Source organism: Podarcis bocagei, assembly GCF_964188305.1.
Source record: "Podarcis bocagei genome assembly, chromosome: 5".
NCBI classification, from domain to species: domain Eukaryota; kingdom Metazoa; phylum Chordata; class Lepidosauria; order Squamata; family Lacertidae; genus Podarcis; species Podarcis bocagei.
In genome coordinates this window covers 41,073,908-41,101,740 of record NC_138129.1, presented here as the reverse complement: position 1 = coordinate 41,101,740, position 27,833 = coordinate 41,073,908, and the positions used below count along the sequence as shown (strand labels likewise).

The window sequence follows — 27,833 nt, the reverse complement described above, 5'->3', positions numbered from 1 at the left end:
AAATAAAATTAAATAAATACTTTTAAAATTAAATTCCTACAATACTAATACTTAAATGGAAGACTCTGGGCTGAACTAAGCATTTGCATGTGAAGCATGTAATTAAATCTAACAGCTGTTTTAAAATAAAATATTTTGGAATGGGGCAATATAAAGAAAAAAAGGAGATGCTGAACCCTTTCTACTACTTCTCTGCCCTAAATAAAAACTGGAATCTGAACTCTCTATGGGGCAGAGGCAGGGATTTGAGGTAGGAAAGCTGCAGAACTGGTAAGAGTTGCTGTAAGCACCTCTCCCCATGTCTGCTCTAAATTGTTTCATCCCAAGCTTTTTTTCTTAAAAACTGGACACTATAACCATGGTTTAATTACATGCACCTGCAGGTAGAACTATCAGAGTTTATGTTGTTGGTTAGCTTTATTCATTTATTTATTTCATTTATATTCCACCTTTCAAGTAGTTCATGGTGCAGTACATGGTTTCCCCTCTCCATTTTATCCCCTCAACAGCCCTATGAGGTACCGTATTTTTTGCTCTATAAGACTCACTTTTTCCCTCCTAAAAAGTAAGGGGAAATGTGTGTGCGTCTTATGGAGCGAATGCAGAGGCTGCACAGCTATCCCAGAAGCCAGAACAGCAAGAGGGATCACTGCTTTCACTGCGCAGCAATCCCTCTTGCTGTTCTGGCTTCTGGGATTCAGAATATTTTTTCCTTGTTTTCCTCCTCCAAAAACTAGGTGCGTCTTATGGTCTGGTGCGTCTTATAGAGTGAAAAATATGGTGATTAGTGTGGGAGTGTTAAGGATAGTAGGAAAGGATATATTGAATAAGCATTATCCTTGTTCACTCACACTAGTGAGTGATGTAGCAGAGCAATTTCCCCTCAATATAGCTGGAAGCTAGTTTGCAGATTTGTTTGAATCCCTTAGTTAAGATTATTTCCTGGTGTCCCCTTTAATCCCTCTTACAAGAATAAAGACACAAGAGTCTTTCTGAGTAAAGTAACAAAAAGTTTACTCACATTTCAGTTCATGATTTGATCCCTGAAAGGCAGGCTTTACTTAATAGTCACACAAGAAAGTCTGAGTTTGTCTCATATGGAGATTGAACTCAAGTGCAAAATTACATTAAGATAACAAAATAGCTGCCGCAGAGCAGCATGGCAGCAAAAGATCAGCAAGCAAGAGAGCAAGAAAGGACTGAGGAAATGGCTGCGTGACTCAGCCAGCGCCATGTCCATCTTCCAGGTCACATGCAGGGGGAGGATGCTCCAGATCAGTGGAACAGGAAGTTACACTGACTGGATGTCCCCCTGCCTGTGCCCACTCTAGGGAAATAAGGAATGTTGCACTTAACTGTACCAATGGATTACATCCCACAATTAGATACTGGAATATCTATTCTGCTGTTTCTATAGAATCTTTCACAGTACAAAGTTATACTGTGGTACCTCTGGTTACAGACAGGATCCATTCCGGAGGCCTGGCCATATCCCGAAAAGTCCGTAACCAGAGGCGCCCTTCTGTACATGCATGCTTGTGTGCATGCTTGTGCAGCGAAACCTGGAAGTATACACTTCCGGGTTTGCCGTGTTCACAACCTGAAGTTTACGTATCCGGAGGGATACATAAACAGAGGTATGACTGTATTCTGTGTCTTTACTCGAGTTCTCAGAGTTAGAAGTTTTGAGGTTACTCCAGGAATCTGAGAGAGTGTTAGCCTTGCAACAGTTCCCCGGGGTATGTCTTTTGGCTGAAAGGCGGCATATAAATTAACAGTAACATAACACCCCTGAGAAATAGGATACCTAAGAGTCAGGAGCTTGCCCAGTGTCATTATCATAGAACTGTAGGGTTGTAAAGGACCCTGAGGATAATCTAGTTCAGCCCCTTGATCCTACAACCATGGCGTTATCAGCACGATGCTCTAACCAACTGAACTATCCTTGTTCTAGCAGGGCTTGTAGGTTGAATCATGCTCTAAGTTACTAACTCAGTTGCGCTGGAAAAAATCCAAAAGTAGAACTTTTGACAAAAATAGTACTAATGTGGCAAAATTATTTTACTTGTCCTTAAAAGTGTACTGTTTTGTTGTTACTTTCCTCAAGCTAAAGTATAGGACTTGCAGTTAATTGTAGGAGCTATATGAAGCTTGAAATCTTATTTTCTTTTTTCATTTACTCTAGCTATTCTAAAACAACTGCTAAGATGATACACCAAGTATACTAGAATACCAAAGATGCTTAAGCTCTCCTGAATCTTCATACCTCTTTGGAAAAGTGACTTGTGTAATGACAAATGCTGCTGTGGCAGCACCTTGTGGAATTCTATACAGTATGAACAAACTGCTGCATTCCCCAACAGCCTCTAAGGATGGAACTAAATGTTAAAAGAAATCCAGGTTATCTCTGAAAATGCCACATCTGTTCTGACTTTTATTCTTTCTTCTCCTTAATGTCTAGTCATTGCAACTTACCCCATGCAATCATGTCATTATACCGTGTATATGCTCAACTGCACTGTCACTGTCTTCTGCTGTTAGAGAAATGTATAGCATAAAGATGTTGAACACATCATTAAATTCTATAGAGCAGAAGAAACCCAAACCAGGGCTGTATCCACTTTGAGACTGCTTCGCTGTCACTCTCCGTTGTCATGAAAAGGGGTTACCTTGAATTAATTAAAAACCTCTTACAATCCAATATATCAAAATACAGTAGTAATCCTTCTGTTGTAAACAGCAGAATGTCATTACTATCCATGATGGTTTTCCAGAACAACACTCGGCTGCTTTTTTCAAAATCTCTTTGGATTTTAGAAGTTCACAAAAGCCATTCTGGGGTAAGACTTCATGTTTGAGATGCACTTGGTTTATACTGACCACTGCTTTAAATCTGAATTGTATAAATTGATGAAGATAATTTTGTACTTTTGTGAATCAAAGATTTTAAATCTCTGCTTTATAAATGGTGTGTAGATAGTGTGTGTCCCTGTACCTTTTTAGGCAGTTACTAGTCCTTGACTGAAATGATACTGTGTGAGAATCTTGCAAGAGTAGTCTGCACCACAAATGAAATCCTAATATACTAACGTAAGTTTTCAGCCATATACAAAAAACCAACAATACATACCACAGATCACCACTAAGTCCTCAGCTTCAACGATGTCATTTTCAATCTCCTACAGATGAAAGTTAATTCTAATTCCTTTAGAAAAAAACTTCATCGGATTCCACCTAGAACAAAGTGCACTACTATTTCCAGGATAGTTGCCTGCATTAATTCTTCCAACTTAACCCATTTTCCTTTAAAGGAAATTACTCCCTACTACATAATTCTCTGCTGAATTATGCTGAGGCATATTATATGACATTAAAATTTCAAAACATTTACACACAAAATGTCTGGAATGCTATTATAACCCCACTGGCCCAAAGATATGATAGACTCCCCCCAGATCTCATCTGTATATTAACTGGGGCAGCCTTCACCTGCTCCCTTAAAGGAACAATGCCACATTTGTGCCATATGATTTTTAAATAACATGAATACCTGTATTTTAAAAAATTCTAAGTAGAAACAGACTCTGTAAAACTAATATTGCAGAAATACTGTTATTTAAACCATTAGGAATAACTGTCTGACATATAATATGCTTCTCGTTGAGAAAGTATAAATTGCTAAAAACCTAAGGGCATATGTTGATTTGCTCCTGTTCCTTTTAAATGTTTTCATTTTTGCTTTCTTTCACCACACCCTAATTGAGCTCTTTACTTTAAGTCACTTGGAGACTTTTGGGTGACAAGTGACTAATAAATTTAATTATATATATATATATATATATATATATATATATATATATATATATATATGCTTTCGTAGATTTTCACGGGTACAGGAATGTAGGTTTTGGTGTCTTCGGGTGTCTTCCCGTGTAAGAGTGTCTTCGGGTGTCTTCCCGTGTAAGACACCCCAACTCTTACACGGGAAGACACCCGAAGACACCAAAACCTATATATATATATATATATATATATATATATATATATATATATATATATATAATCACATTTTCATATTACAGTACTGTCCTTTGGTCTGTAGTATTTGCTAGTTACTAGATTTTTCGTTTAATTTTATAGCTGATTTGCAGAGGAGCAAAAGGCCCACCCCCCTGTCCCTGCAAATAAGCTGCAACTTATTCTACAATTCTATGATTCTATAAGGTGTTGTTGTTGTTTAGTCATTTAGTCGTGTCCGACTCTTCGTGACCCCATGGACCAGAGCACGCCAGGCACTCCTGTCTTCCACTGCCTCCCACAGTTTGGTCAAATTCATGCTGGTAGCCTCGAGAACACTATCCAACCATCTCGTCCTCTGTCGTCCCCTTCTCCTTGTGCCCTCCATCTTTCCCAACATCAGGGACTTTTCCAGGGAGTCTTCTCTTCTCATGAGGTGGCCAAAGTATTGGAGCCTCAGCTTCAGAATCTGTCCTTCCAGTGAGCGCTCAGGGCTGATTTCCTTAAGAATGGAGAGGTTTGATCTTCTTGCAGTCCATGGGACTCTCAAGAGTCTCCTCCAGCACCATAATTCAAAAGCATCAATTCGGTGATCAGCCTTCTTTATGGTCCAGCTTTCACTTCCATACATTACTACTGGGAAAACCATAGCTTTTACTATACGGACCTTTGTTGGCAAGGTGATGTCTCTACTTTTTAAGATGCTGTCTAGGTTTGTCATTGCTTTTCTTCCAAGAAGCAGGCGTCTTTTAATTTCGTGGCTGCAGTCACCATCTGCAATGATCATGGAGCCCAAGAAAGTAAAATCTCTCACTGCCTCCATTTCTTCCCCTTCTATTTGCCAGGAGGTGATGGGACCAGTGGCCATGATCTTCGTTTTTTTGATGCTGAGCATCAGACCATATTTTGCGCTCTCCTCTTTCACCCTCATTAAAAGGTTCTTTAATTCCTCCTCACTTTCTGCCATCAAGGTTGTGTCATCTGCATATCTGAGGTTGTTGATATTTCTTCCGGCAATCTTAATTCCGGCTAGGGATTCATCGAGCCCAGCCTTTCGCATGATGAATTCTGCATATAAGTTAAATAAGCAGGGAGACAATATACAGCCTTGTACTCCTTTCCCAATTTTGAACCAATTAGTTGTTCCATATCCAGTTCTAACTGTAGCTTCTTGTCCCACATAGAGATTTCTCAGGAGACAGATGAGGTGATCAGGCACTCCCATTTCTTTAAGAACTTGCCATAGTTTGCTGTGGTTGACACAGTCAAAGGCTTTTGCATAGTCAATGAAGCAGAAGTAGATGTCTTTCTGGAACTCTCTAGCTTTCTCCATAATCCAGTGCATGTTTGCAATTTGGTCTCTATAAGGTGCAGTCACTGGTCCACCGAAACACTGACACAAGGCTAAAATCAAAACTTTCTTTACACAACCCTACACATGGCAGGGACCCATTATACCCAGAGATTACCATGTGTAGTCAATTTAAATTTTGGAGAGTAATAGCACATGTACAAACATGTTGGTGGGCAAGGATTTGAAGCTATAAGGAAAATAAACTTGTAGATATGTGGGAAGGAAGAATTATTAGATCAGGGTAGCTACTTATCAGAAGGAAGGGTAATTATTGGAATCGGAAGGCAATGAAGGATAAAACCCTGTCTACTGAACACCCAGTAGAGTTGGAAAAATAAACGAAAGAAAGATTGCATTCAAAAAGACTCCCCAGAAGCCAAAATAAAGGCTTCTGGATAATTACTGGTATTTGCTGCTATCTAGTGGTCAGCTACATGCAGTGAAAGCTACTATCCATAACACATCATTTTAATCTCCAACCCATAGAGATCAAGCTTAGATGAATCATAGAATCTTAGAATTGGAAAGTTGGGTCCTCAAGGGTCATCTAGTCCAACCCCCTGTGATGCAGGAATCTTTTTGCCCATTGTGAAGCTCCAACCCAGACCCTGAGATTAAGAGTCTCATGTTCTACAAATTGAACTATCCCACTTTCATCTATTTCTACGAAAGATGTGCCTTTCCAGCTATATCAATATTTGACTGCAAATTTTAATTATTAGTATTAGTAGTAAGCATTTTTACCTACGCTTCAGCTAAAAAGGCTTCCAAAGTGAAACAGCAACATGCATATGGCATGTATAATAGTGAAGCAGGGTCTATTGCTACCATTTGAATTTGAATATGTTGGCTAATTCTAACGATTTACATCTGTCAGTGATGTTTGGGGGATATGGGCAACAGGTGGCCTTCCTTTGTAGGTCTAGTTGGGCTTTGGAGCCTTTCCAGTGAACAGACAGATCTCTATGCATGAGTACCTTTTTAATTTTACTTCTGTTTTTTGGTGTACTCTCGTCTTCGATAAGGAACTTTATCAAAAGCATTTTGAAAGCCCAGTCAGTGTGTATTAGATTCTCATCATGAAAATGCATCTCGCATCTTTAAACATGGTTTTAGCAGATCGACAACCCTAGTAAGTAGAACCACTGTGGCCTCCATCCCCTACCCCATTGGTGAATTGCTGAAAACACAAAGGAAAAACTATGTGTGCATGTTTCTCGCTTGCAGGTTTTAGGTGTTCTTTTATTCTGGGGGGGGGGGTGGGGGGGCTCTCAGCTAATCCAAGCCTTGATCACCCTTTCAAAAGTTATTGGAGGAAGAAATTTGGAGGAAAGAACAGTAGTAAAAGAAGCAGAAAACACAAATTGCTTTGTTTGCGGAGGTGCAGTAAGAAGGGTCGGGTCGGGATGGGAGAGTTGAAGTGCGATTATTTTGATGTCTAACTTATGTTTATATCTGAGCTCAGTAGTAAACCAATGCTGATGTGAAAAATCTGTTTTAAATAACACTATTGCTTGTCTATTCAGTGCAGTAAACTCCATCTGGAATGCAAATGGAAGAAAATTAAATCTCTGGCCTGTTCCCCTCCTCTTGCATCTGTTGGGTCTATTTTATTGCCCTGCCATTGTCACAGTAGAATCTTGGATTCTGAAGTTTAAAAATCACGGCTCCGCGTGAACCCGGAAATGCCTTATCAACGCAATGAAGTCCACTCTGTATTTATTATCTCTGTGGCGGACCGTGCTGACGTTTCCCGTCTCTGCGTCCCTCAGCTGCCGCCAGGAGGAGCGGCGGGGCGTCGTCAGGTTCTTCTCGCCTTTCCTTGGGATGAGAGCTTCGAGTGGCTGGACTGAAGGGTTCCTGCATTCTGCCGGTTACAGGTCTGTTGCAAGCCATTTTCTGTCATCCTCTCCCCGCCCCATGCTGGTTGTGAAACACTGGATTGCATCACAGATCTCCCTGCATTGTAAGGACAATAATGCTAGATTGCAGTACATGGCTGCCGTTAGTAGTAGTAGTAGTAGTAGTAGTAGATTTATTTATTTAGTTATTTATTTCTCGCATTTTTCCCTGGCGGGACTCAAGGTGCCTTTCAACTAAAATACGAAGCAGCTGAAAGCATATATTCCTGCAGTAGGAATTTTAAACAATAAGATTATTGTGGGTCACCTTCTAAATTAATTTGAGTGGGTCTCCCTTTGAGTAGAACTGGTCTCTCTGACCCCCTTTTGCTAGTTAGGAATAACAGTACTTGCCACCTACATGGCAGGGTTGTTGTGAAACACACTCAGCCACAAAATCTACTGAAGGAAGCATTTGCAGATTTTTCTCACATTAAGACCTTTTCGTATGAACTGTCTTTGCTTGTTTCGAAGAGAGGGTGGAAAATGCCTCTGCTAAATCACTGCAAGAAAATAGTTCTGGGTTTCTCAGTTTCTGCTTTTCAGCAGCTTTCAGTATTCCAACTCTTACCTTCTAACAGCAAGAATTCTATTAAAACACCAAAAACAAACAACAACAACAAAAACCCAAGAAGAAAATCCAAAGTTTCCTCTGCACATCTGTTTGCAGGGTAAACACAAGTATGTAGTATGCCAAGTGCAGTAATATGCAATATCTCATGCATTTTGGTATGTTTTCATCCCACCTCCTTGCAGCTGTTGCTTCCATTTACCATTTTGCGTTAAATAGTGTGAGGCAGAATTGCTGTGCAAATTTAAGTGAAGTTGAATTGTGTCAACAGCCCTTGGCTGTACTGTACTGATCTAGGCCCCTCAAAATCTAGCCAGAGTGCTTTGAATATGAGATTTGAGAGAACACAGATCACTCTCAAAAGTTCAGGGGTGGTGGCCTGGGAGAGGGCATTCTTTGTGGCAGCCTCCAAGTTGTGGAATTCCACACCCCTGGTGGGTCTGGCTTCCTCACTAGATTTCTGGCCTTTGACATTGTGTGTTTTCAGGCCCTTCCTGTTCTTGTGATTATAATCTGCTTCAGCTGTTTTTAATTTGTTGTAACCTGTGCTGACCTTCTGATGAATGGTGGGTAGTACATCTGGTGGTGGTGGTGGTGGTAGTAGTAGTAGTAGTAGTAATAGTAATAGTAATAGTAATAGTAATAGTAATAGCAGCCTTGAATTGGGGAAAGAGGGCTTGGATTTCAGGCCTAAAATCAAGTCAGGTGGAGCCATGCAGATACCAACCAAAAGAGCCATTCAGCAGCAAGGAACAGCAGTTCATCATTCAGATCTTATTTGGCTTCAAGACCACATCTTGCTCTTCAAATGATAGCTGGGATCCCAGTGTAACACCTGTTAAACCAACTCCCCATGCCCCCAGCATCCAATTAAATTTAAAAATAAAATGAAGTTACTAATATACATGCTTTTTGTTGTTTAGATGAAGGGAGTAAGCTCTTTTTAGGGGGGAAATTTACTGGGGTTTTCCTCTGTTGCAAGGGTAGTGTAGAGTCATGGGAACAGCTTTATTTCTGTTAAATAAATCATGACATGGTGTAATATGTCAGGTTGTTCATCTGAGGTTGTATTTACCTAAGTTTAAGAACCTGCTAAGGAGCTGATTGTTAATATGCCATTATGTAAAACCACAGAATCCAAAGAGGGGGTGCTTTCTTTTCCCCAAGACTGTATGTGTTTAGCCTTTTTTTAAAGGGGGGGGGAGTTCTAAGCATCTTATTTTTCTTCTATGAAATGCGAGTTCTTGTGATCATGAGTTTCTTAGATTTTCTTAGACACCCCAAGAGTGTTGAGATCTTAGATTAGAAATAGACAAGAGCAGTTCAACACTATTCTGAAATCATGGAAATAATCCACTAACCACACCTTCAAATTTGCCTGACTTTTGTTAGGTAGAGTAGGAAGAACAGCTTGGACCAACACCCCCCCCCTTTTTTGTCTGGTTCCCAATTTCCACCTAGTAGAACACCTGCCATTGCAACTCAGAGATACATGCTGAGACTGAGAACCAGTTTTTAAAGTACATCATGCTGCATAACTAGAAAAAAGCTGGAAAAGCTGTTTGCCTGTTGTCATGGCTAGTTATAAACAAATTTTAGTGAAAATACTGCATATTCCAACAAAATTCTAGAATTCATTTCCCCAAAGACTACATTTCAGGTTAACAGTTCTGACTGGAGAGGTGCTGTTATCAGGTTTCTCATCCTATTTAATAATGAACTGAGGACGATACCAAAGAAGGCTGCAGAACCACAGGTGTGTGCAAAGTTCAATAAATTGTTAACACTTGAATGTGAAAGCCTCTGAAAACACAAATAGCATTTTTGGGAAAGTGGGCCTTGGATTCAGTTCTGATAGCACTAATCTGTTTTTCAGATTAAAATTGTATCCCTCCCCCCAGCAGCTATTGCAAAAAAGAAAAAAGGAAGTGTATTTTTGTTTGCATCTCCTTAGAAACTTAGGAAATGTGCACACAGATTGGAATGAGACAACAAATTCAGTTTTGTATTATTTTGCAATAGAATTCATTTACTTTAATAGGCACCATCATTCTCAATGTGATTTTACATTCCAGAAAAAAATACAAAGAAAAATAAAATGGAGTTTGGGGAATGGATGGTGTTGCAAAACTGAATGATTTGTAAACTACATACAAAGCACACATTTTTACAAAAGTAAAACAGCAGTTCCATATAGTGTTAGTTTATATCACAGGTTTAAACATTTCTGCTGATTTCATTTTGCATTTTCTGCACATAGCAGAATTTACAAATTATTTTTATTTGCTTAACAACATGTATATACTGCTTCATTGTTGTGAAAAGAGAGAGGAAGAAACCTCTTAAGTTTTTTTCTATTTTAAAACACCTCAAAACTTACCATATTACATCAGACCAAATGTATTTCTTGTAGAAAGGTCTCTCTGGCTCAGTCTGCACATTACATTTTAAACCATAGTTAAAAAGAGTATGGTTTAATGTAAAGCTGCAGAGTGCTGGTACATGCTACTCCAAAGTCCCCATGCTCCTGTCGTACAGCAGATGAGGCAGGGTCTGCATTGCGTTTGTTTAGCTCCAAACAGTTACCAGGGTTTGTTCTTAGCTTATTGCTCATGATTTGTTTAGAGACAAACCAACCACAAGTCCAGCTCTGGACAGGACAACACAAGCTTATTTTTTTCTATGACGTAGCTGGGTGGGGGGAGTGCTGTGGGAACTTTGAGCAATGGGAACATTGAGGTGACATTAAGCCTCTGTCTGCAGCAGATTAAAGTAAGCAAACAAATACTTTGTTTGTAAATGTTTTCTATTATAACATAGGGCAATTTTCAGTAAAAACCAACAACTCAACGAAAGTGTAACAAAAAGAAGAGTTAAAAATACAGCAGTAAAGTTAAACAGGAAAAGCCTGGGTAAATAAAAAGGTTACCGTATTTTTTGCACCATAACACTCACTTTTTTCCTCCTAGAAATTAAGGGGAAATGTCTGTGCGTGTTATGGAGGAAATGCCTACGGGTGGCATGCCTACGGATTTTCCTCCCCTAAAAACTACGTGCGTGTTATGGTCGGGTGCGTGTTATAGAGCGAAAAATACGGTAACTGACATTCCACAAAGTGGAGGTTTGATAGGCCTCTTTAGGGCATTATAGTTGTTTTATTTTCAATTCTGTTCCTTATAAATATTACCAAATGGAATATAAAAAATGATTTGGCTGAGTGAGCAGCCTTAACTTTGTGTCTGCTGCCTGTCAGCAGTAGTACATGATTCAAAATACTGGTGCTATTTTGGTTTTGCACAGGACATTTCCATACTATTTTTTACTGCTAAGAATTTGGACAACATTCATTCAAAACTTTTGTATTCCCATGTTGTCTCCCCCCCCCCCAAGTATTTGTTTGTCATTTTTTTTTTTTAAATTCTCTTGCAGTTGCAGCATAGTTGTTTCTGGTACAAACCAACTACAGTGCTTCTCTCATTTGATGCAGAGGAATGGTCAGTGACATGTCTAGTCCACCATCATGTACTGTATTGGCCTGAATATAAGCCACACGTTTTTCCAATTTCAGACCCTGAGCAGTTAAAAGTGTGGCTTATATTCGCAACTTTTTACCATACGCTGCCTAGTTGCTTGGCGGTAGGGGTGGGGGGAGTGGCTCGCCCACCTCCCAGGTAGCTGACAGTGCACACTCCCTATACGTTTGGCAGTGGGGGGAGCGGCGTGCCCACCTCCCAGTTGGTTGGTGGCACACGCTCCCCAGCTGCTTGGGGGGGGGGGAGCATGTCAGGCCAACCAGCTAGGAAGCGTGTGGCATATATGCGGGCCAATATGGTATTACCTGCCTCAAGCCATTTTCTTCAAAGTCTATCCAATCTGTGAGTGAAACTGGCTTGTCCAGCATTAAATATATATTTATTATGCATATAATAATGGAAATGATATTGAAGGGAGGGGGTGCATGAAACGAGGTAGTCAAAACAAAGTGGAAATAATAATAAGCCTCAAGGAATAATCTAGCCCCAATGTTTGCGTATTAACATTTTTTTACAGTTCTACTAATAGGGCTGGATTAGCAGAACACTTTGAAGTTTACAGCCAGAATAACAGTGCTATCATCTCCAGCTACTCCAGCTAGAGGATTTAAGACAGTGAAGCCCACAGATATCTATTGCAATGGAACTTACAGATAGTTACTGCAATATCTGCCCACACAATACACACAAAACCAATAGCCATATCATTGTTTCAAAGGCATCTCTTCATAGAGCTTTTTCAGCTGAGAGCATCTTTAAACCACACTCTGCATATGCATTGCAGTTGCTTTCCCCCCTACATCATAACCGATTTCAAATGGTGCTAGACAAAAACTAAGACTCTGAACACCAAGAGAAATCGGTCAGCCTGTGTAAGAGATGTTTTTTCCAGTTCCATATTGGCTGTTAAGAGTACTTGCAAGTTGTTCAGATCATAGCCTATGAAACGTTCAACAATGGTCGTATTAGTCAATGCAATACTAGGTATTTACTTTGAAAGAGTTTGGAAGAAGCTGGCCTAAAAAATATGGTTATAGTACTACTGCTCAATAAATGTTCTGTTCCTAATTATGAGACTTATCACCATCAACATTCAAATAGCCAAAAGTAAAATATAAAATTCCCACATTACTATTGGTACTTAAGCATGCACTAATTTGAAGCAAAAAGAAGGATGTTATATTCAAAATTTCCTCACTTTTATATTTTTATGGAATAACCATTGAAGTTGCATGCAACAGTGTTTTTAGTGTGAAAGCTGATGGAATTCAAATAACTATGGCAGGAAAATGAAAGGTGGTGAAATTAATGCAAATAAAATAATGTAAATTAACAGAATCCTTTCTAGATTAGAGAAGTGGCAGTGGTCCTGAATAGCACGGACCAATGTAGATTCAACAGAGAAATGGCAAAAAGTTAGCCATATTGTATGGTGTATAACTGTAATCCTGCAATCTGACAGCTAGCCAGAAGTTAGCCGAGGGTTCTTCAGAGTGTTCATAACTGCTGCTCCACCAGCAAGGCAGCACATATACCCCCAGAAGAGTCCCCAGTACACCTGTGGAAAGCTCTGCATAGATGTACTGCTTTTGATGGGGTGGAAAAGGGTTGACCAGGTGTCTCTGGATCCCAACCCCCTTCATAGGAAGTTCCACCATAGACTGCTTCCCCCAAGCCCAATTTCTTTGCATGTCTCACTAAGTGCTGTGGGCTCTCCATTTGCAGCTTTCACTGCTGCATGCAAGGAGTAGAATGGCATCCATTCTGTACTACAATGCATTTTCTTGTACTCTAGGCATAACAAGCTACATCTTTAAACATGATCTCTTACTTACACAGAGAAAGACATGTGAATGTTACCAAATTAAATCTGGTGACTACTGTGCTCTTGTTTCCTGTTCTTCTCTGGATCCAGTGCTGTAATTCTTGCTCCTAGAACACTGATTTCAAATGGTGCTAGATACAAAGATGGGAAAATCTAAGCCACCATGTGAAACCAGCTTCCAGAGGAAGACACACCCTTGTGCTGGTACCATCTTCAGAATCCAAGCACTATAAAGAAAGTTGCTCTTCAAGTTTCCTAGAAGGAAATGCCTATTTTTTGGTTTAGCATGTGCACTACTTTCATTGTAATAAAACAAATGCTGAAAATATGAACATAAATGTATGCCAACATTCTATTATGCATAAAACCTGAAGAATCCAGAATATTTTATAAGGTAAATATGCTAGCTTTTGAAAGCAAGAAAAAGATACCCCAAAACATTTTATCCATTAAAGTTTTCATTTTCTTCTTTACCTATTTATATAGTAAGAAAAGAAGATCTGTTATTTTACATAGTTTAATGTTAATGGATGGCTATGTTTCTTACTTGCATTAAACCTTATCTTATTAACTTAACAGTCTGGCCATTTTAGCTAATCACGTACAACCCACTGAAGTCAATGGAGCAAGTAAGCTACATCACAATTAAGTCCTCATTACTACCCCTGTTGAGGAGAGGCAAGGAAAATCCCAAGTAATTCCCCCGTTTTTGGAACACTTGATTTCCTCCACCCTCTTCCCCTACTGTACCAAATGTCTTGTGATCCTTTCACTGGTTATACCCTTTGTCATATCTACTGATACTTATTTTTTGCAGTTTTTTTATGAGGGGTGTTCTTCTTACTTTTTTTTGCTGGTGATATTTTACCTAATCTTAGTCCCTGCTCAGTCTCATTTCCTAATACTATTTCTGTCCAATGACACTCGCTGGCATTTTTTGGCTTTAACTGCCATTCAGCAGTAAATGAAACAATTATTTTTCACAGTTTTAATCCTAGTTTCTGTCATTGTTTGCCCTTACTGAGACAGGTAACTCTTCATTTTAGTTACTTCTACCACTCTTTAGTTAATTTGCTTGCCCTTTTCCCACTCATTTCATGTTACAGAGCATGGTGGTGCTTGTAGCTCCTTTTTTTCCCCCTTACCAGTTTCATATTCTCTCTCCCTCCCCCCGCTTCTCATTTCTTTATGAATTTCAAAGTTTGTGGTACTCATATCTTTCCATATTCTATTCTCTGCATTACTCTTGTTCTTTGGCTCATAGCTAATTCCTTCCCCTCTCTTATTCTTGGACCTTTTAATTCTCATATTGATTATTTTGCTTATTCTTCTCTTCACCATTCTCTGTATCTTCTTGATACAAATGTTCTTAATTACTCCAAAAGTGGGAAATTACTCTGCCGGTCAGGGCGGAAATTCTTACATCTTGCCATGCTACTTCAGGAAGCCAGTTTTGTTGGGTGTGACTGTCCTGCCTCCTCCTCTTATAACATAGTGCTAGCCACTGAAGCCCAAGAGGCAAGAAATGATGCAGCTTCAAGCAGAAAGGGTTGAGGCTTTCCTCCCCCATTAACGGCCTTATCATATTCTGTTCTCATTTTACAGGGTCCGGAGACTTGAGAGAACCAGGTACAAGACTTGCAGAGAGCATCGAGGGCCTGAGAACATGCTGTCCCTTGGGGCTCTCCCTTTATCCTTTGACCCTGGGAAAGAACAGCTTGTGAAGGATAGAAACCAGGGCACCCAGAGAAACCAATGAGGGAACAGGTATCCACCCTTTGTCTTTATTTCTTGCTAAACTGCTGTTCTCCCGCAGTTTTTGTAATCTTCATTGTATGCTCCAATTAATACAGATGTTTAGAGCCTGAACCTTCCTGGCACCTGCCATAAAGGTTGGTGGACCCCCAATATTTTTGTTTTGCACCAGCGTGTCTGGCAGCAGTCCTTTGGCCCTCTTGCTCTCTCCTGGAGTGAGCCACCAGCACCCAACCACACACTAGTATATAGTTTGTTGATGAAACTTCAAGGATTCATTGTTCATTACTGTTGTGTTTTGTCACCACTTTATTTCTTCTTTTGTTTCTTCTACTTATTTTCAACCTACTTTGTGTTCTCAGTTCTCCTGAATTCACAACCCACCCTCTTCACCCTCTCCTGCCTTGGTTTCTTTCAACATCATAGATTGTTTTTAACATGTTGGGATGCCTCAAGAGGCAATTCTAAAAGGCAGCCTATAAATACATAAAATAAATATATCTCCTCCTGTTTATTCCTCTTAAACCATCGTTTTAATCTTTTGGATTGGTCCTTAAGCAGCTATCATTTCTTCTGTTTTAAAAAATAATGTGTGGATCCCATCTTTCTATTTCTCTTAAATTCCTTTCAAAGCTGCCTGACGTTGTTCATTCTTATGTAAAATCTAACTTATGATCATTTTTTAGTTTGCTTTCTGTCCTCATTTTACAGTAACTGCCCTGCATGTAAATCCACAGCATCTTACACTAACCCCTCCCCCCATTCTTATTCCTGGATCTTGTGGAGTTGATCCTGTAGGTCATGCCTTGCTTTAGTAATCTCTTCACTCATTCACTTTTATCGTTTCTGTTCTTTCTTGACGTCACTATTTTTCCTGTTGCTCCTACTGTTTAATTTTACGTTGTAAGTCCCTGAGCCAGGATCCTTTCTTGTTGTTACTCTTTAAAATGCTATGTATACTGACTGCACTGCATAATAATAGTAAAAATGAAACAATACTTCCTTAACAATATTTACAACTATGCTGAATCCCTAAAAATGTATTTAGTTTATTTATGATTACTGGGATTTTATTTGGTTTCCCAATTTCTTTGGTCCAGCCATTAATGACTCTCTTGAGTTCTTCAGGTTACTTCTTCTTTCCTCTCATTTGGACCGTCTTTCTCCTTTGCTTGCATAGTCTCTCTCTTCTTTACAAAATTAAGTTTCCTTTATTTATGTTTATGTGTCTCCATGATCTTAGACACCTCTCATCTCTATGTATTCCTTCTCAGTCTATTGAAATATTACTTTTCTTCTTGAATTTCATTTCTCACGCACTATTTATTTTATTCATTTTATCTCTCTGCTGCAAATGCCAGAAATGTTCATTCACCATCCACAATTGGCTTGTTCTGTTCCTGCATTAGAAGTTAGTAAAAAATGATAATAATTATTGAATAACAGAGTTATATTTACAGTTGCTTTTCCTTTGTGCATTTTGTTTTGATTGAAAGCTAGCAAAAATCAGTCTTGCTGCAATAAAATCTCTTCCAGATAAGGGGACTAAGACATCCAGTGTGGAAGTCCTGTTACCCAGGCAGTGAGTAGCTATTTAGCTGCAATCCAAATCTAAAACGGTTTACCTTCCTGCCAGAGCAATACCTATTTATCTACTTGCACTTTGACGTGCTTTCGAACTGCTAGGTGGGTGTTTCTGTGCACTGTTCTGGTTCGCCAGAAGCGGCTTAGTCATGCTGGCCACATGACCCGGAAGCTGTCTGCGGACAAACGTCGGCTCCCTCGGCCAATAAAGCAAGATGACCGCCACAACCCCAGAGTCGGTCACGACTGGACCTAATGGTCAGGGGTCCCTTTACCTTTTAAATCTAAAACCAAAGTGGGTCCCTAGCAACCTCTTTTCTTTTGGAAAACAGACCGGTTCAATACTTAACTATAATACTTCCTTATTGGGCTGCAAAGCATCTGCATTTAAAGAGCAAGTCATTAATTTTTATACTGACACTTTTTTCTTGCAGGTGCCATGGCAGCAGCTTTATATAGGAGTTTTTGCTGAAGTGCAATCAGCACAGAGGGAAGTGGCCTGACCTTCCTACTCTACAGGTATGGGCTTATTTTGTCCAGCATCTGCATCACCCCATTGGATCCAGCTTCTGTAGTACAGACGGCTGGTTTTACCATGATGGATGCATTAAAATTAGATGTAGCTAGTTCTGGATTTGAGATGAGGCAGGCTTCATCATCAAACATTCACTATGCTTGGCTGCAGGATACTTGGGCTACTTACACATTAGCAGCTTAAAACACAGCAAGGTCATTTCCTCACTGCATTTCAAGTTGTGTTACCTATTTGCTTTGCCACTCCTTCAACTGCCCCATTGGTTGTCTCCAATAAACACACCTCACCTTAACTACAAAGCAAACGTGGCATAACTTCTCCCTTTGGACTGAAGCTGGTTTGAGGGTAAACACATCAAACAGTATTTCTCAGGAAAGTACACCATTAGAAAATGGTGGTGATATTGCCTTCCCTTTGCTAGTCTGTCTAAGTTCACCTAGCCTTGGCATGGAGTAGTTTGCTTGGCTAAATGCATCTTACTTATAGATAGGACCAGCAACAAAGTGAAAGTGCTGATTATCAAATGGAGAGCTGACATGTGATTTATTTCTCATGCAATCAACTTGGTATGCTTTCCTGTGGCTGAGCAGAAGGATTCAGTGGGGGAGCCAGGGGTGGTTCTGCCTGGCTTGTTAGAAGCAGCAGTGACATGGCGCAATAAAATTTTGGCTAGCTGAGCTGCCGGGACTGGTGCCACAGCCACTGCATGTAGCTCATCTTTTGTGCTTTTTGCATACAAGTCAGGCATAGCCATTCTTCCGTATCTTTTGTGCACACAGACATATTTAGATTTCCCCTTTGAATGTCAGGTTACAGCTTATTCACATGGAGTACTTTAGGTGAGTATCAGATAAATCACTTAAGTTGCTAACTTCATTCAATCAATGCAGAATTATGAAGGGACCCTTCTGAACTGTGGCGATTTGAAAAAGAGATTTCGGCATTGTTACCAGTGTTAACTTTCTGTTGATCCCATTGTTGTTCTTGATTGTATCAATTTCTTGATGGTCTCTTATAAATTGACCACAGGCTCATACGTCAATTTTTGTAGGGCACCTAGTGACAGTAATACACACAGTAAAACTTAAAAAGTTGTGAAGAATTTTAATGTTTTGTAACCAGCTCCTCCTACTTTTTCATCTGATGAAGCACCTTCCACTCTCCACATTCTAATGGAGTACCGTATTTTTCGCTCTATAAGACGCACTTTTTCCCTCCTAAAAAGTAAGGGGAAATATGTGTGCGTCTTATGGAGTGAATTCAGGCTGCGCAGCTATCCCAAAGCCAGAACAGCTAGAGGGAGCGCTGCACAGCTGTTCTAGCTTCTGGCTTAGCCGCGTGAAGCCTCCGCAGGGCATGGGGGAGCCTTCATCCCCGTGCCCTGCAGAGGCTTCGCAGGGCTATTCCTGGCTTTTGTGGGAGGTGGGGGAAGGGACAGAGCTTTGCACCCAGAAAAGCCCCCAAGAGCCGCGCCCCCTTTAAAGAGTCGCATAGAGCATGTGTGTGGCTCTTGGGGGCTTTTCCCTGAAGAGGGAGAAAGGCAGCCCGTCAGTGACAGGCTGCCCTTCTCCCTCCTTGGGGAAAAGCCTGCAAGTGCCACACACACTCTCCTCGCGGCTCGTGAAAGGGAGAGCTGAGCAGAGCCTGGGATGCATACAGGCTCTGCTCAGCGCTCCCTTTAAATAATTTTTTTATTGCATTCCCCCTCTAAAAACTAGGTGCATCTTATGGTCAGGTGCGTCTTATGGAGCAAAAAATACGCTATTTCTGTTATCTACCCTGTCATTTTAGTTAAATTAAATTTATTTAGGCTGCAATCTACAAACTGCTTATCCTCGCATGGCTGCAAACATACTATTGTTAATTTGGAATTGGGGGAACTGATTTGTCCAACTGATGTTGGACTACAACTCCCATCACACATGACCATTGGCCTTTCAGGCTAGGGATGATGGGAGTTGCAGTGTAGCAATATCAGGAGGCCACAAGTTAGGCTGCAGTCCAACCCTCACTTACTCCAAGCTGGGGGGCGGGGCTGGATTGAGTAGAGGCATTTCTACGCTTGCTTCTATCAGTTGAACCACCTTACTGTCAGCTGCCACAAGTGTCACTCTACCACTGCCGACCCCCTCCTCCTTCCACTGCCACATGTAAGCAGAAGGCTCATTAGCATTATCTCTGCCAGCAGAGTCCTGCAAATGGCCCTAAAATGGGCAATTCCAGGAGTAGGGCTGAGCCACCCTGTTTCAATTGTTTGTGGATGACATTGTGTGTGATCTGCAGTTTTATACTTACTAACAATGAAGGTAGCCATCCTTGTATCAGTACAAGCATTGGTATTTCAGCTACTTGAAACTTGAGGAGCAAAACTAATGGAATCTGAAACATTTCTCGTCCTTAGATTTATTCAGCAAAGATACGTGACAACTTTCCACTCGAGCTGTAACAGCAAGGTATAGCCAACCTATGGAGTAAGGAAGAATAATGCCTATTATGAGTTTTTGATAACACTCAGTATAAATTATAAATTGCACTTTTCAGATCAACATAACCCAAACAAAGAATTGTCTGCCACAGAGACAAATCTTTAAACAGCTATATGTATGCATTTGAGAACCCTATCCTATCAGATTTCCCAGATCATGTACATGAAAATTTAAGGATGTGTGTACACAAGTGTATGACATCTATATTACCTGTTGCTACTGCAGGAAACACTAGTGCAACAACATTTTTTCCTGCAGCAGTCATATATGGAACTTAAAAACAGTATTTTAACTACCTAGAGATAATATGGGATATCTCAGACTGAACATTCATGAGAGACAGTATAGAGCAGGCTTCCTCAACCTCAGCCCTCCAGCTGTTTTGAGACTACAATTCCCATCATCCCTGACCACTGGTCCTGCTAGCCAGGGATCATCGGAGTTATAGGCCAAAAACATCTGGAGGGTCGAGGTTGAGGAAGCCTGGTATAGAGGTTACTTTAAAATATAAAGAAGCCAAGCCTAGTGAACAATAATCTGGATGCTCTGGTGATTAGTAAACTCAGACAAACTAAAAAGAGCCAACTTCTCTTTTAATAGCATGACAAAAGATGAAATACTCTATATGGCAGGTTTTCAAAGTAAAAACAGGAGGAGGAAGGCAAATTATTGGATATTATACAAATCTCAAGACAAGTGCCCTTTTCCTACTAGGGTGTTAAGGACAGTAGAGATTACATGGCTTTAAACTTGTTAGCATGAAACATCTCCCTTTGGCATAGATAAAAGCTTTTATCAAGCTCCTTATCAGCACTGGAGGTTGTATAAAAGGTGCTTGGAGGCTATATTTAAAACCACCAATCTTCAGACAGATGGCATTTTTAAAGAACCAAACAATTTCCATGAAGCAATGTTTTAATTTCACCTTGCAAACTACAGTTATTAGCAAATAGCGTTTGTTCTTTCTTTTTAATACTCATAGCAAGCTGCCAGCTCTTTCACTCTTTCCCCCACCCTCCACAAAGTCCTTTTAAGGACAAGTAAAATGTCAACATGAACCAGGCGATGGTGCCTTCCTGGACTCCTACCACATATGCAAATTATCATGCTGCCACGTAAGATGTTTTGTAACAGCTATGTAGTACCTCGTTTTTCCTCTTTAATTGAAATAGGACCAGCTGGAGAGATTATGAAACACAAGGACTCTGTGCTCTATTCTTGTGTTTGTGGCTGAAATGCCGTAATAAGGCATTGGAAAAAGAAATGAAGCGAAAGCTTATCATAAGCATTCACATTTTCCTCCTGAGGACTTCCAGTGCAGCACTCCTAGAGGAAACTACTCTCTGGCAAGTGTGGAAAACACAGAATAATAAATGAAGAGGTTGTTTATAATTAACATAGTACTGGTAAGAGCACCCAAACCCATCAAGTGGCTGGTTGGTTCTTAAGTTATCTAGAATGGTTACAGCTTTCCTTTGGCTGCTTTCCATACAGTTCTGGGAAGACCAGTCACAGGAAAACCACATGGGAGGGGTGAATGATGCAGTTACTTCCTGTGCTCTTCCCTTCACCTCTCCTGAGTTTGGCTGCTGTAGTGTAGGGAGATAAGCATGCCATATGTCCCTCCCCCACGAATGGATATTTTGCTTTTAATTTTATACTCTGTTTCTACAAATTGCACCCTAAGTTGTGTACAAACACCTGACAGAAAGTACAGTTGACTTGCAACCTGCACACATTTAACTTGTGCAATTATAGCTTTACATGTTTGGCAGCTTGGCAGCATACAATCGCACAAATTAAACACTCCCATGCAAGGCAGAGAGCTTGAAAGCTCCCACTGCAGAAAACTTTAAGCTCTCTGCCTTGCTTCCCAGGCTCTGGAAAAGTCTCACCAGGCCTCTGGGCTTAAAAGCTCTCTGCCTTCATGGGGGGCAAGATCCGCTCAGTGTGCCAGCTCCGGAAAGGTAGGAATGGTCACCAGTGCTTTTTTTCTGGGGTACTCAAGGGTCCACCATACTGGCATCTTTTTTTTCTAGAAGGAAAACACTGATGGTTGCACACGTTCAGTTGTGGGGTTGTTCTGGCTATAAGCAATTTTGCACAGTCCCTGGAACCTAACCCTCATGCAAGTTGTCTATATTAAAAATGTTCAAAAATAACTACACACTGTTTATAATATAAAATCGGTAACCAAAATGTAAATATTTGTAGACCAACTAGGAAATAGGCACAAATGAATACAATCTAGAGACACTGCTGTTTCTTCTCCAGTGGATCACTTAGCAGCTGCTGGGAGCTGTGATACCAGCCTGTTTCCTGGAGCAGGTGCTTCTTAAGCTGATTCAGCAAGACACATTCTTAAGCAAGAATGCCCATTAAAGATCTCTTAATACACATTAGTTATGCATTGACTGTTAAGGACTACTGAAGATGCATCATAGATTTAAAATGTGTTGGTGGACCATAGGGATTCTAGCATTAAAAAAAAAGAACAAGACTGAAATAAACTTACCCTCAGGCATCATTCCACTGAGGAAAAGAAGCACCCAATAGCTAACAATAAGTGATCTATATAGTTTTTGTCTACTAATTGCATCAGTCAGTTGACCAAGATGGCTCTTAAGTCTCCTCCTGTCCATAAATGAAGTTATTGTTTGCTACGTCCAAGAGAATAGGCTTATTCAACCCCTTCACTGCTGTTCTTCCAGCTATAATGTACTAAACATGCCATAGGATGTTATTCACAGGCTTCTACCTGTAGGTCAGCTCACATTCTTTCCTGTTCACAGCAAGATAATTAGCACTGGGCTATTTTACCTTTGCCTAGAGCTAAATAACATTTCATACTCAACAGGTACATAGTTTACTGGTGACTCAACAACTGGAACCCTTTTTCTTTCTCAACAAAATGTTTCATAATGATTGGCTAAAATGTGTTAGATGTTTCAGAGTTAACCTAGCATTCCTGAAATGGTGGTCCAGGAGCAGATTACAGAGGATTTGCTAATATGACAACAGGGAGCAATGCAGCTTAAGGACAAAACTGTGTGTCTCTGAAGCTCGGGAATCCCACAGTAGGACCCTTTTGATTTTACTGATGGGTGATATTTGCTAGAGAGATACTTCTTGTGTACCACCGTCATAAACTATTGTACATATCCAAATCTATGTTTTCAGTTCCATTGAATTCAATGGGAAAACTTGTTTCCTTAGAGATCTTTTTAATACAACATAAATGGAAACTAGCAGAACTAGAATGAAGGTATCACTCACTCGCATTTTCTTAAATTTTAAATCCCACCGTTTTTACATCATGGATCCCAAAGTGGCACGCATACAGTTCCCAGGAGCTTTCCCATCCAGGTACCAGATGTGCCCAGATCTGCTCTGTTTCAGCAAAGTGGTGGCCTCACGTGCCTTCAGACCACACCCTGGGACATATGCATAGTTGGTCTTCCTAATCTCAGTCTAAATGAAAGGGTAGGGGGTGGGGAGCCACAAAAATCACCTTATTCAAGGGCACAGAAATGAAGAAGAGTGATCTTTTATCGTTTTCTTGCTGCAGAGGCTGCACTACTATTGCTCTCATTGCAGAGAACTAAACAACAACAACAACAACAACAGAGAAGCACGCATAATTTTTTCCTCTTTGCCCTAATATTATTTACCCCCATCTGTTTTCTCTCTTACACTCTCCAACAGTGATTCCAACTAGAGGCAGGCAGCACAAATTGATAATAAATGGCAAAGAAAATATACAGTTGTACCTCGTTTTGTGGCTGGGATCCGTTCCAGAGCCCCGGCCGCTAGCCAAAAAGGACGCAGGGCAAAGCGCCATGTCTGCGTACGCGCGCAGAGTGGTTTGCACTTCTGTGCATAGCGCAATTTAGCGCTTCTGCGCATGTGTGAGCAGCAAACCCGGAAGTAACCCGTTCTGGTACTTCTGGGTTTGCTGTGGACATTTGCCAGAATGGATGCTAGTAAATACCTTTGTGGAGGTATTACTGTACCTATAGAAGGATTGTGGAAGCCTTACAATTAATTGTTCACACTCCACACAGCAGAGATCTACCCACCCCGATTGCCCCAAACTTCCACTGCTCCTCCCCACCCCACTGATCCCTTCTTCCCCAGCCAGGCCCTTGGCCCATGAGCTCCAGACACAATGAGGAGTTCCCCCAACTCACCACCACCAGCAGCACCACCATTTCCAGGTCTCTGCCGCTTCAGGGACAGCCCTCGCCTAGCCCTTCATTTCCTCCTTCCTGGCACTGAGGGGCGGGGGCAGCACTGGATTTAAGGCAGTGTGACCAGTTTGCTTGCACTGGGCACCAAGCTGAAGGACAACCTTTTCAAAGCCCAGTAACCACTTGCCCAGCTTTGAGGAGGTGACATGAGTGCTCTGACAGGATCTTAGAGCCCTTCCACCTCCTTTCCACAGCTGGGAAAGCACCAGCTAGGTTTTGGGAAGAAGACACAAGGACTCAAAGACCCTGTCAGAGCCCTCATACCTCCTTCTTAGAGCCGCTCCTGCCCCAGGAGTCGCTTCCTGTTCCCCGCCTTGCCAGGGGCTGCCAAAAAACACCTTGCAGGCCAGCAGAGCATTGGATCACCCTTCTATAAAGAGTAAAATGTTATATGGCTGCATATGGAGATTCTTTTTAAAAGTTCACTCAGTTCCAACAAAAAGGAACCATTGGCTATTAAGAAGTTAGATGATTATACATTTTCAGATTGCTAGATGTATTATTGAAAGGAACCTGAATCAACACGAATCCATTTTGTTTCCTTCAGGAAAGCCTGCCAAATTCTGATCAGCCAGTGCTGAGAAGAGATATTCTATTGTTTCACTAGCTATTCTTCCTAAATCAAACAAGAGGTAGTCAAGCATGCCGGAAAGGCAAGATAATCATTCCACGCAAGCCAATGAGGCACCAGAGTAAGATTCTACTCTGTGCTGTGAGAACAAACAAATGGTTCCATGATGCTATTCCACATGCAGCCATTTGAGCAAAGTAACATGTTGGCAATGTATTAATTTTGAGGTCTAGAAAACCATAATCTCAGTTGTGTTGGAGACAGTCATGTACACACTGCGTTAAGGACACAGTGCAAGGACACAGACCATGATAATATGTGAAATGGGTGTTCCTGGATGTGACATCATTCTGCCTAACAATTCAAGTGGCAAATGCCGATAGAACCATAGTCACTAAAAACAAGATGAAGGTATTCTCATAATTGGGAATACCCTGCGCTTTGCAGAATCCCCCCCAACCAACCCTGTTGAAAAATGTAATCGGGCAAGCTCCCACCGCCCCCGTCAATAAGGACTGAATATGCTCACTAGCCATGGAGTGTAGAGTGAGAGTTGGAAAGTATGAAATGGGTGTGGCACCAGTTGCTTTAGCTTACAGAATCCTGGGAGATGGAATGGCTGGTTGGTGAAAACCTTTACAGGGGCAGCTGCACTAGAAAGTGAGGCTACAATCCAATGTTTTCTTGCTGGTACCACTTGTCATCTTTTGAAATTGAGGCTGTATTCACACACCCATTTACTGAACACTCACTGCATTTCTAGTGTTGGGTTTTTAACGCATGTTCACACCACATCATCCATAACATATATATCCTATACTTTGTTGTAGGATGCTAATGTTTGATGCTTTGTTTCTCAAACCAGCTTCACAACCATGTGAACCCTTAAGGTGATATGAACGGTTGAGCCAGGGGTGGGGGGGGGTGGGGGAAGAGCTGTGAAACACAGTGAAAAATAACACTTCTGTGCTCTAAGGCAGTAATGTGAACACATCCTAATTCTCTGTTCTGATTCCATTAAGCTCTGTCTGTAATTAAGCACCTAAGCCCAATTTTCTATTCTTCTGACTGGTCATTGTCTAATCCATGCTCTATTTACCTGAGCTTTATGTCACAACTTCTACCACACTTCCTACCCTCACTCTCTCCTTTGCTCTTTCATCTTTCCTGTGGCACAGCTGTCAGGCTACATCCCTATCTTCTAATCATTAGCAAGAATGTACAATAGGAGCTGAAATAAGCAGTCACTCCAACAATGTGCTATAGAAATACAGTATGGGAATGAGGTATCAGCTCTTCCAGCTCCTCCTCCTAGCTTTAAGGCATGCCTGAAATTTCTCACTGAAGAGCTCTAGGATTCTCCCACTCATTCATACTATCCTGCTATTCAACCCATCCATCCATTTGTCTACGATTTAAGATACCTATTCTGCAGCACAGCTACACACATTGTTTGAAATAGATGTACTAATAATCTCACATGACAGCCTAACTTCAGAAACCAGATTAGCAAGAAACTCCAGCCAATTCTGGCTACTTTACCACAACATTATTAGACTGCCCAAGCAGTCTAAAGGATTGTCTCCTTGTGGTGATTCTTTGGAAAACTGGCTACTATTAGTGCAAGGGAAAACTCAACAATTCCCCAAACATCCTCAGCAAAACATCTGCTGGGTTTCTTCAAAGCTTCTACGATAGATTAGTTGAAGCAATGGCACTAGCTACCTATATGCTACTGGGCTGGGTTCCAGGTGTTGTTTCTAGTTTACAAAACTCTAAACAACTTGGAACCAGGCTTCTTAAAATACCACCTCTCTTCTGCTCCGGCCCAGCCACAACATTCCCTGCAAAAGACGACCTGGTAGTCCCAAGAGTTCGTACAATTTTCAGTATGTGGTCCCTTTAATGTGGAATATATACAATTAAGAGATAAGGAATGCTCCAGCAATCCAGTCTTTCAGATGCATGCTTAAGGCTTGCAGCCAATGTAGTGCTAAGTAACCATCCCATCAACACAAGCATTTCTGCTTGTGCAACAGGACTTGCCCACTCTCCCAGCACGCTCCACAAATCCATTCTGGAGCAAACGTGGGAGGGCGAGGGGTTATGTGGGAGTGAAGAAGTCTCTTTGTGCAAGTGAAAATCCTGCTGGGGTAGCCATTTAGCACAATATAGAAACAAGCCTTAAGACACTTAGATTTACCTACTCCCTTTCAGAATGAAATTTTAAATTATTGTTCATCCTATAGCGTTGAACATTTTAAATATTAGTTTTGATGCATACCTTACATTCTGTTTTTCCGTACACTGATCTGATAATATTATAATGTGAGCAGACTATATATTTCTTTAAATAAATAAATAAAAGTATCAACAAGCTTCACCCCTGTCTTCCCTTGATCCACAGGCCATGAACAAATGCAAAAAACATTGTCATCCATGTAAGTCCTATTCGCCACCTTGATAGATTACTTGGGCTGATTAAAAAGTTATAGTCTCTTTATGGGACAGTGATGTTTGAATTATTCCTATGTAGTATCAATGGCAAGACAAATAATATTTTTGATGATGTGTGTGTCATTCTTAGTACCTCAGTGATATATTTTAGGGACATGATGGCCCAGTGCCAGATTCCCCCACCAGCCTTTATTGCTCAAAGAGAATTGGCAGAGATGGCATTTTGGTTGCACTATGTATGATGAGAATCCAGGATTATTACGGGAAATGTCACAGGCCATATATAAGATTTAGCAACTCCTGATTCAAGTCTTGGCTCCATCAGAAGCTTCCTATGGCCTGCTGGGCAGGTAATATGCATCCAGCTATGTAACCATTCTGGCTAAGGTACATTCTATAGGGTTTACTCTCTGCTCCCATCCCATTAATTCCTATAATAGTCAGATATGAAAGTAAGAGGTGACAGTTTCTCATTTTACTCTGGGCAGAGAAATCATATTGATCTGACCTGTAACCCCATATAGACAACAGTATCTATAAACATTTCCACCCAGATTACTACAATCTGGCTTTCTAATATAGTTTATGGGATCTGATTCTCCACCCCCAATACTAATTATACTTATTTTTTTAAAAGCTAAGATTTGAACACAAGTTATGAACAACAGGCTAGTGAATGAGTGGATTGTGATTATATTCTTATGGATATGAATCAGGACTACAAATAGATTTTAGATATGGTAATTAACCAAGTGCATTCGACAGAGCAATCTAAAGTCAGTAATTTTAATATGGACATTCCATATATTTCTAGCCATTTCATTTATAATAAATTTTAAAAATTGAGTAACCCATTAATCAAGCAATTAAATGTTGCAGCTGTAATTATAATACAATTTTCACATTGAACTTACCAACTACTAAGTGATAATTTGCTTTCTGTTTAGATATTTAAAATGCAAATATTATTATGGAAAGTTTAACTGGCCAGAGC

At 40.6% G+C, this 27,833-nt stretch overlaps 1 protein-coding gene and 3 long non-coding RNA genes across 24 annotated transcripts in view; 3 read left to right on the top strand and 1 right to left on the bottom strand.

Annotated features, from left to right (window-relative positions):
• The window catches only part of LOC308586676 (membrane cofactor protein-like), a 36,090-nt gene extending 33,170 nt beyond the window's left edge, over positions 1-2,920 (top strand). For all 17 annotated transcript variants that reach the window (XR_014007993.1, XR_014007994.1, XR_014007995.1 and 14 more), the window contains one exon: positions 2,186-2,920. The gene's annotated coding sequence lies outside the window, so the exon portion shown is untranslated. The remainder of the gene's footprint in view (positions 1-2,185) is intronic.
• Positions 2,921-7,107: 4,187 nt separating this feature from the next.
• On the top strand, positions 7,108-20,871 carry LOC308586700. Of its 2 annotated transcripts, XR_014008020.1 has the most exons (5): positions 7,108-7,251; positions 9,504-9,599; positions 14,807-14,968; positions 16,975-17,059; positions 20,734-20,871. It is a non-coding gene; the product is annotated as an uncharacterized lncRNA (long non-coding RNA). The 2 variants fall into 2 exon arrangements; XR_014008019.1 differs by lacking the exon at positions 9,504-9,599.
• On the top strand, positions 9,611-13,217 carry LOC308586699. The gene is made up of 2 exons (XR_014008018.1): positions 9,611-10,755; positions 10,927-13,217. It is a non-coding gene; the product is annotated as an uncharacterized lncRNA (long non-coding RNA).
• The window catches only part of LOC308586702, a 30,878-nt gene continuing 18,279 nt past the window's right edge, over positions 15,235-27,833 (bottom strand). For all 4 annotated transcript variants that reach the window (XR_014008022.1, XR_014008023.1, XR_014008024.1 and 1 more), the window contains exons 5-7: positions 19,371-20,904; positions 18,026-18,131; positions 15,235-16,356 (exon numbers count right to left, since the gene is read on the bottom strand). This is a non-coding gene — a long non-coding RNA (uncharacterized lncRNA). The remainder of the gene's footprint in view (positions 16,357-18,025; positions 18,132-19,370; positions 20,905-27,833) is intronic.